The 6,745-nt window shown below is 44.4% G+C and overlaps 1 protein-coding gene across 1 annotated transcript in view; it reads left to right on the top strand.

Annotated features, from left to right (window-relative positions):
• The first annotated feature begins 3,397 nt into the window (after positions 1-3,397).
• LOC311028478 (formyl peptide receptor 2-like) overlaps positions 3,398-6,745 on the top strand; it is a 65,936-nt gene continuing 62,588 nt past the window's right edge. Inside the window, exon 1 of the mRNA XM_084033080.1 lies at positions 3,398-3,514. The gene's annotated coding sequence lies outside the window, so the exon portion shown is untranslated. The remainder of the gene's footprint in view (positions 3,515-6,745) is intronic.

The raw sequence follows: 6,745 nt of genomic DNA, 5'->3' as shown, positions 1-6,745 counted from the left end.
GGTGATGTTTTTGGGATGCCGCGGTGAGGCAAACAGACCCATCGCTTTGCCCTCTAATTGGTAGTCCCCTGTAATTAACTTAACCCTCATATCAGCCCATGTATCCTCCTCTCCTCTGCTGTCTCTCTGCCATTCTTTCTCTCCAATCTTGTGGTACACCAGCGGATATCTTCTCCCCCTGTTTGTCTGCGCCACTGTCTCCTCAACAATGGACAGACGGTAAAGAAGAGGGCAAGAGGGAGGATGGCGACACTGGAAGAGGGGAAAACAAAGGAAAAAGATCTGAAGGGCTGTGGTTTGGTGACTGATTTGGCGTAGACGTTCAATAACAGGGTGGGAGGGAGGCAGGAGACGGGGTTATGGAGAGATGAGAGGGATAGCGAAGGTTTAAAAGGAAAGGGAGACAAACAGTGTGAATCACAGAGAGTCGGCCAGCACGTAGAGCGTGCACAAGAACCCCCCCCCCCACCCCTGAACCATGATGAATGACAGTTGCAACGGCTTGTTTCCCAAAAAGATCATAATTGTGCCGTGCTTCACCAAAACGGCTCCGCGGGGATGAGAGAGCAGAGAAGAGCCTTGTGTGTGTTTACTGCTGGAGAACGCTTTGATCTACTTCAGGATGCAATGTCTGTGGTCTGCGGTCCAAAAATGTGTGTGTTCCGCAAAGTGCATATTGTTTATTTGAGTGAGTGTGCTAGTGTGTGCTTAAGCCAGTCTCATACGCTCGCAGCCCTGTGTGTGTGTGTGTGTGTGTGTGTGTGTGTGTGTGTGTGTGTGTGTGTAATGTGAGTCTTCAGGGCTGGCGTCAGGACTGAACCGCGGTGGCGGCGTGGCTCTCGTGCGAGGCCGGCTGGCGGTCGGACGGACGGTACGGTGGTGGAATGTTTGTGGAGGGTGCATGCACACACACACACACACACAGGCACACACACCCACACACACACAGTCACTCAGACAACACACAAACATCGACACACACGGGGTGGCTGGCACTATTCTAGCCTCCGAGTGGAGGAGCCAGAGTCACCACCACAGCTTCCAGGAAGGACGACCACAGTAACACTGCTCTGGGTTTCCCACGGGGGGAGGGGACGCTGGAGGGAGACGAGAGGAAAGAGGGGAGGCGACGATGGAGAAAGAAGGAGGGCCGTGCGGCCGTGTTTGTGAGTGTGAGGGGAGGGGAGTACGGAATAGGCCGACGGTGTGGCTCAAAGCTGAAGGAGGAAACGGTTCGGGTTGGAGGCAGGAGTGAGAGGGGAAAGTGTCACGTGTGTGTGTAAATAAAGTCATCTGTGCAGTCAGTGCTGAATCGTGTGCAGTTACAGCCTCGGTGTGTGTCTGCAGAGCACTGAACACAGTTCTAGAGGGAGGATCCCGACTCAACAGTGGACAGTTAACCTTAGGTGGAGCAGACATGGTGACGACACGCTTGAAAACAACATCATTGATTATGTGCCACGATACATTTTACGTAAATACGCCTGTCACCAAATTCATCAAAATGAAAAGTGCACGTCTCTACAATAGACGAGCACTTTATTACTTTTACACTTTTATCAGGAACATGACACAGAGTTGTATGGCTTGTCTCTGGTACTGTATCAGCCATGTGCATAGTCACACAATGCAGCTGGATCTCGGTGTGACAACACTTTGCATTTTTGCAAACACACAAACACAGGACTTTCAACCAGCCGGCCGGTGTCCGTGTCTCTCATTTCATTTTCACTTCGGAAACAGCTGTTCATGTCCCGGAGGCCACATGTGGTTTTCTGTGTTGCAGCGTGTCCGTATGCGTGTTAAGTTTCACGTTGACTTTTGAGACACAGTAATTTAATAATATTGACCACATGTGGCCGTTGTGGAGCGTCAAAGTGTGAGTGTTAGAAAGTCCTGACAAACGGCGGTATTTTTGACGAGGTCTGTGTTCCTGTCTGCGTGACCATGACCTTGTCACGACCTCAGGAGGTCATGAGATCTGTTTAGAGTGACCTGATTGGCAGAGGGGAAAACGACAGAAGGAAGAATTGCACATCAAAAGATTTCTCGGAGGCAGGGGAAAGAAAATAATAGGGAAAATTAAAAAAGAGGGTGATGAAATTGTAATGAAAACAGTTGGAGACGTACTGAAGGTGCAGTAAGTCCTTTTGCTGTCTGAGGCTAAATTTAAAAAACTGTCTTAACTCTGGGCATCACATTCTGTATACTTTGGGGCTTGGTAGTGTTATATTTTTCTTCCCCAAAACTATTTTACTTTTACCATTTAATAGTATCTTTTTTGTCAATATTACTTCAGAGTTGGATCAGCAGTGCTGCTCTTCTGCAGTTCCTTTCTTCTGTTTTTTCTTCTTCTTTAGGTTCTGTTACTGGAAGCCAACTATGTGACCCTGTTTACCGTCAACAATCAGCAATCAACATTTTATGATGTGTGGGAGCATTAAATGAGGCTGCAATCAAGTTGAAATCACTTCTTCTTCTTTTGAAAGGCTACATTATACTCATGCATGTTTAAGGTTACACAACATTCATTCAACCACTAGATGACGCTCTAGACCACAGAATTTCAGAAAAAAACAATGCCTGTCTGCCCCTCCCCCCACATGGCGGAGATTTTTAAAACTTCTCAATGCTATCACGTTGCCTACTAAACTATATCACTTCCTTGACTTTCCTCAGGAAGTTTCTGACAGCAGCAAAAGAGAAGGATGAAGTTCCCCCTCCAAATGCTGATAATGACAACAGTAAATTCAGTATTCCCTTTATTGATAATAGCATGCCCTCTAAACAGTGGAGTGCAATTTTCAATGTATTTTTATATGAATACATAGCAGCATTTGCACCATGGCATGGAAAGCAGTTTTTGCAAAATAAATGCTTTATGTATGGATGAACACTGGCCTTATAATGTCGGTTGTATGCAATTTCACAACATTGAAGTTATTCAGGATTTTATTGTTCTTTTATATTTTTTGTACAAAACACTGTTTATTTGATTATTTATAACATAATGGTGATGAAAGTTGGTTTGAGGGTGTGTGTGTGTGTGTGTGTGTGTGTGTGTGTGTGTGTGTGTGAGAGAGAGAGAGAGAGAGAGAGAGAGAGAGAGAGAGACAGAAAGACAATGTCAATGCAACTGTGTGAGAAAAGAGAAGCAGGTAAACGCTGCCAGACATGACATAAAATGAGAAAACGAGGGAAAGAGGAAACGTCTCTTGTGCGTGTGTGTGTGTGTGTGTGTGTGTGTGTGTGTGTGTGTGTGTGTGTGTGTTTCCGTTTGCGTTTGTGAGACAAACAGAGGACACACACACACAAACACTAGTCCAGCCTTTGGGCAATAAAACCACTTGAAGTAACAGTGATACACATGGAATCTTCAACGTGCATAAACACACACACACACACACACACACACACACACACACACACACACACACAGCTCGTAAAGATGCGTCTCCATTTCAGTCTCTGACCACTGAGACTGAAGCAGCTGCCGTCATCGTCGTGGTAACAGGTAGGACATCAGTCTGATTTTCTGATTTCATAGAGAAGCTTTGTTACACGTTCAGTGAAAACATTTAAACACTCTGGCTGCTTGATGTTTCACAACATTTCTGTGTTATACAGATTGAAAAGTTAGTTATAGTAATCATAATCAGAGGGTCAATGGAGGTCAACCTACTGCAGATATCCTGTGTGTCGGTAAAACAAACAGCGTTGATGTTCCACCCTGATGATGGTTATGCAGCCCAGAAATCTCTCCCAGTCAGATGAGAGTGACTATTGTGACTATTTCACACAGTGAGTCAGACCACGTGGGTAAATCGAGGTTGTGTTAAAGTTACCTTTCTTTGACCGAACTGTTTCGGGAAATAAACTTCCTGTATCACTTGAGCTCATTGAAGCAGAGAGAAACGTGAACTGGCTGTGAGTGTTGTCGTTTTATGTTTCTTTGATGTGATGTTTCGTTTTTGCACTTGTTTGTCTTGCCAGATTTTCTCCTCTTGCCGCACCTTCATATGATCACAATGGGATTAAGGCTTTAATGCGTCATTTAATCATTAACATCCATCCATCTACGCAACCTTGACCTAAAAAAAACTTTATTTTTCAAACAAATACAGCCCAGTTTTAACTTAGACGTCTTCAGACCTGCAAATCACAAATATTTGCTGCTTACCCAGAACTCAGTAGACATTTACTTATTACATTTGCAATTAAAGGTTGAGTAGATAATTTGGAAAAACCACAGACATTGAACTTTGAACTAACTTTGAACTCCCGCCCCCTTCGTTCAGACCTCTGTTCAAAGCCACTCCCCCAGAGTTTGAGATGGACAGAGTGCCAATCAGGAAGTAAGCATTGACAGACAGGCAGGTCGGCCGGCCAATTATGTTCTCCGGCCCGACTTTTTTGATTGGACAGTGTTTTTACAGTCCTTTTACAGATGACTTTCTTTTTTCAGAACAGTTAATCTATTCATTGCTTTTTATGAGGATTTCATTAGAATAGAATATCCATCCATCCATCCATTGTCTACCGCTTATTCTGTATTCAGGGTCGCGGGGGGGCTGGAGCCGATCCCAGCTATCATTGGGCGAAGGCAGGGTACACCCTGGACTGGACGCCAGTCCATCGAAGGGCCTAGAATAGAATAGAATAGGTCAGATCAACTGTCCTGCACATTGCTAACCACAAGATGGCACTCTTATATAAGATAAACCTTTTGAATACCAAAACACACTTGCTGGGGCAGAAGTGTTCCATTAGATTTTGCAGGGCGACATCCTGGTTCACACACACACAAACACACACTATTTGATGCAGTGAATTATTGTCATCAGACATGGGGTTTTGTTTACAAGCTGTCTCAGGGACTACGAGACTATGTTTGAAGGCGCACTGACTCTGTGTCACACGCAGTTGCCGAGGAAAAATGGGAAACCTGTTTGGCCAATCAGTGGAGTCGAGCTTGTGGTTGAGTGTTTGCTTTCTGACTGGTAAACCGCGTTACATGTGTGGCATGTGTTAAAGGAAATTGGTTTGGTTTTAAATGTAGTGAACTCTGATTTAGTGTCTGTGTCACATGTATCTTGGACTGGTCAGATGGTTTTGTTTTAGTCTAATTTCATGGAAAAGTTACAAATACCTGCTTGGTTGCTGTACTTTCTGGCATCTGTTCTTTACTTGGGTATTTATTTTTCAACAGGCTTGTTACTTAAATTTTTAAGCATTAGAGGGGAATGATACATTTTTTTCTTAATAATTTGTCACAAGATTTAGTTAGCCTTGCAAAAAAAAAAAAAAAAACTTACTTTACTATACTTTCTACTTCCTACTTTTAGTACATTTCAAAGCCTGTACTTTTAGACGTTTATACTTGAGTAATTAAGTTGAATCAGTACTTCTACCTGAACCTGAACCTGCATTGTAGTTGTTTGTGATTGCGTAGGCACTATCTTTGTAAGATATTTTTCAAAACTCCACACAGTAACCACAAAAACCTTTAAACATTAAATTATCCAAACAATTCTTGCAAAACTCTTTAAACTCTTTGTGATTTTGTTTGAATAAGCACACAAAGCACCGATAGTAGAAATGAAAAAACACTTTTGACTGTTGCTTTTTCTGTGTGCTTGAATTCTTTGTAGATTCTAATCTTGTGGTGTATTTATATTTTATGTTACTTTATTCAGGGTCTCTCTTTTCTCGCTTTCTCTTCTTCAGGAGCTTCAATGTTGGAAACGTATTTTTTTAAATTCCAGACTGTTAAACAGAATCACATTAATATTCCCACCAGCTTGTTCCAACTCTTTTTTAAGTAATTTGATGTTTACATGGAGAGAAATAATGTTAACCCAATAATCCAAATTCTATCAAATGGAAATATTTTAGATGTCTTTTCTATCTCGCGCGCCGTCTCTCGACATTCGCCGCGACGCTACCAGAATGCATTGCACAGCTTTTCACATAGACAATGAATGGGACGCGGGGAAACACCGCTGCCTGTGGACACGCACCTTGACGGTGCGCAAGGCTGCGCGGGTCGAAACTTGCATTGCGCCGGCTCCGCCACCCTGCGCCGCCCTGCGCTGCGCCACGAAACTAGGGCCCACAATGTTACTTTCACTGGTTAGCTAATATACTTGATTTGGGGGACATTTTTATTAAATGATAGAAAAGACATCTAAAATATTTCCATAAGCGTGAAGGTGCGTGTCCACAGGGGCGATTTTAAACGCGTGTGGACGCGCCGCTTCCCAGGATTGCACGCTTGGCGGGCTGCCACGAGAGGATGATTGACAGGCGATCTCCTTCAAACAACACATTTTTGCGAGCGTTCGCGAGCGTTCCCGAGGCGGCGAGTCGAGCCCGGCGCCTCTGATTAGCATAAAGTAGATTCGACTTCAACTTTAGGAAAAATGAGGAGCGGCCAACTCGCGCGCCGTCTCTCGACATTCGCCGCGACGCTACCAGAATGCATTGCACAGCTTTTCACATAGACAATGAATGGGACGCGGGGAAACACCGCTGCCTGTGCAATCCTGGGAAGCGGCGCGTCCACACGCGTTTAAAATCGCCCCTGTGGACACGTACCTTGAAGGTGCGTGTCCACAGGCAGCGGTGTTTCCCCGCGTCCCATTAATTGTCTATGTGAAAAGCTGTGCAATGCATTGTGGTGTTGTTTAAAGGAGAGCGCCTGTCAATCATCCTCTAGTGGCAGCCCACCAAGCGTGCAATACTG

Source organism: Eutrigla gurnardus, assembly GCF_963514095.1.
Source record: "Eutrigla gurnardus genome assembly, chromosome: 17".
NCBI lineage: Eukaryota > Metazoa > Chordata > Actinopteri > Perciformes > Triglidae > Eutrigla > Eutrigla gurnardus.
Note: the sequence above shows the minus strand (reverse complement) of the source record. Positions and strands in the feature narration are given on the sequence as shown.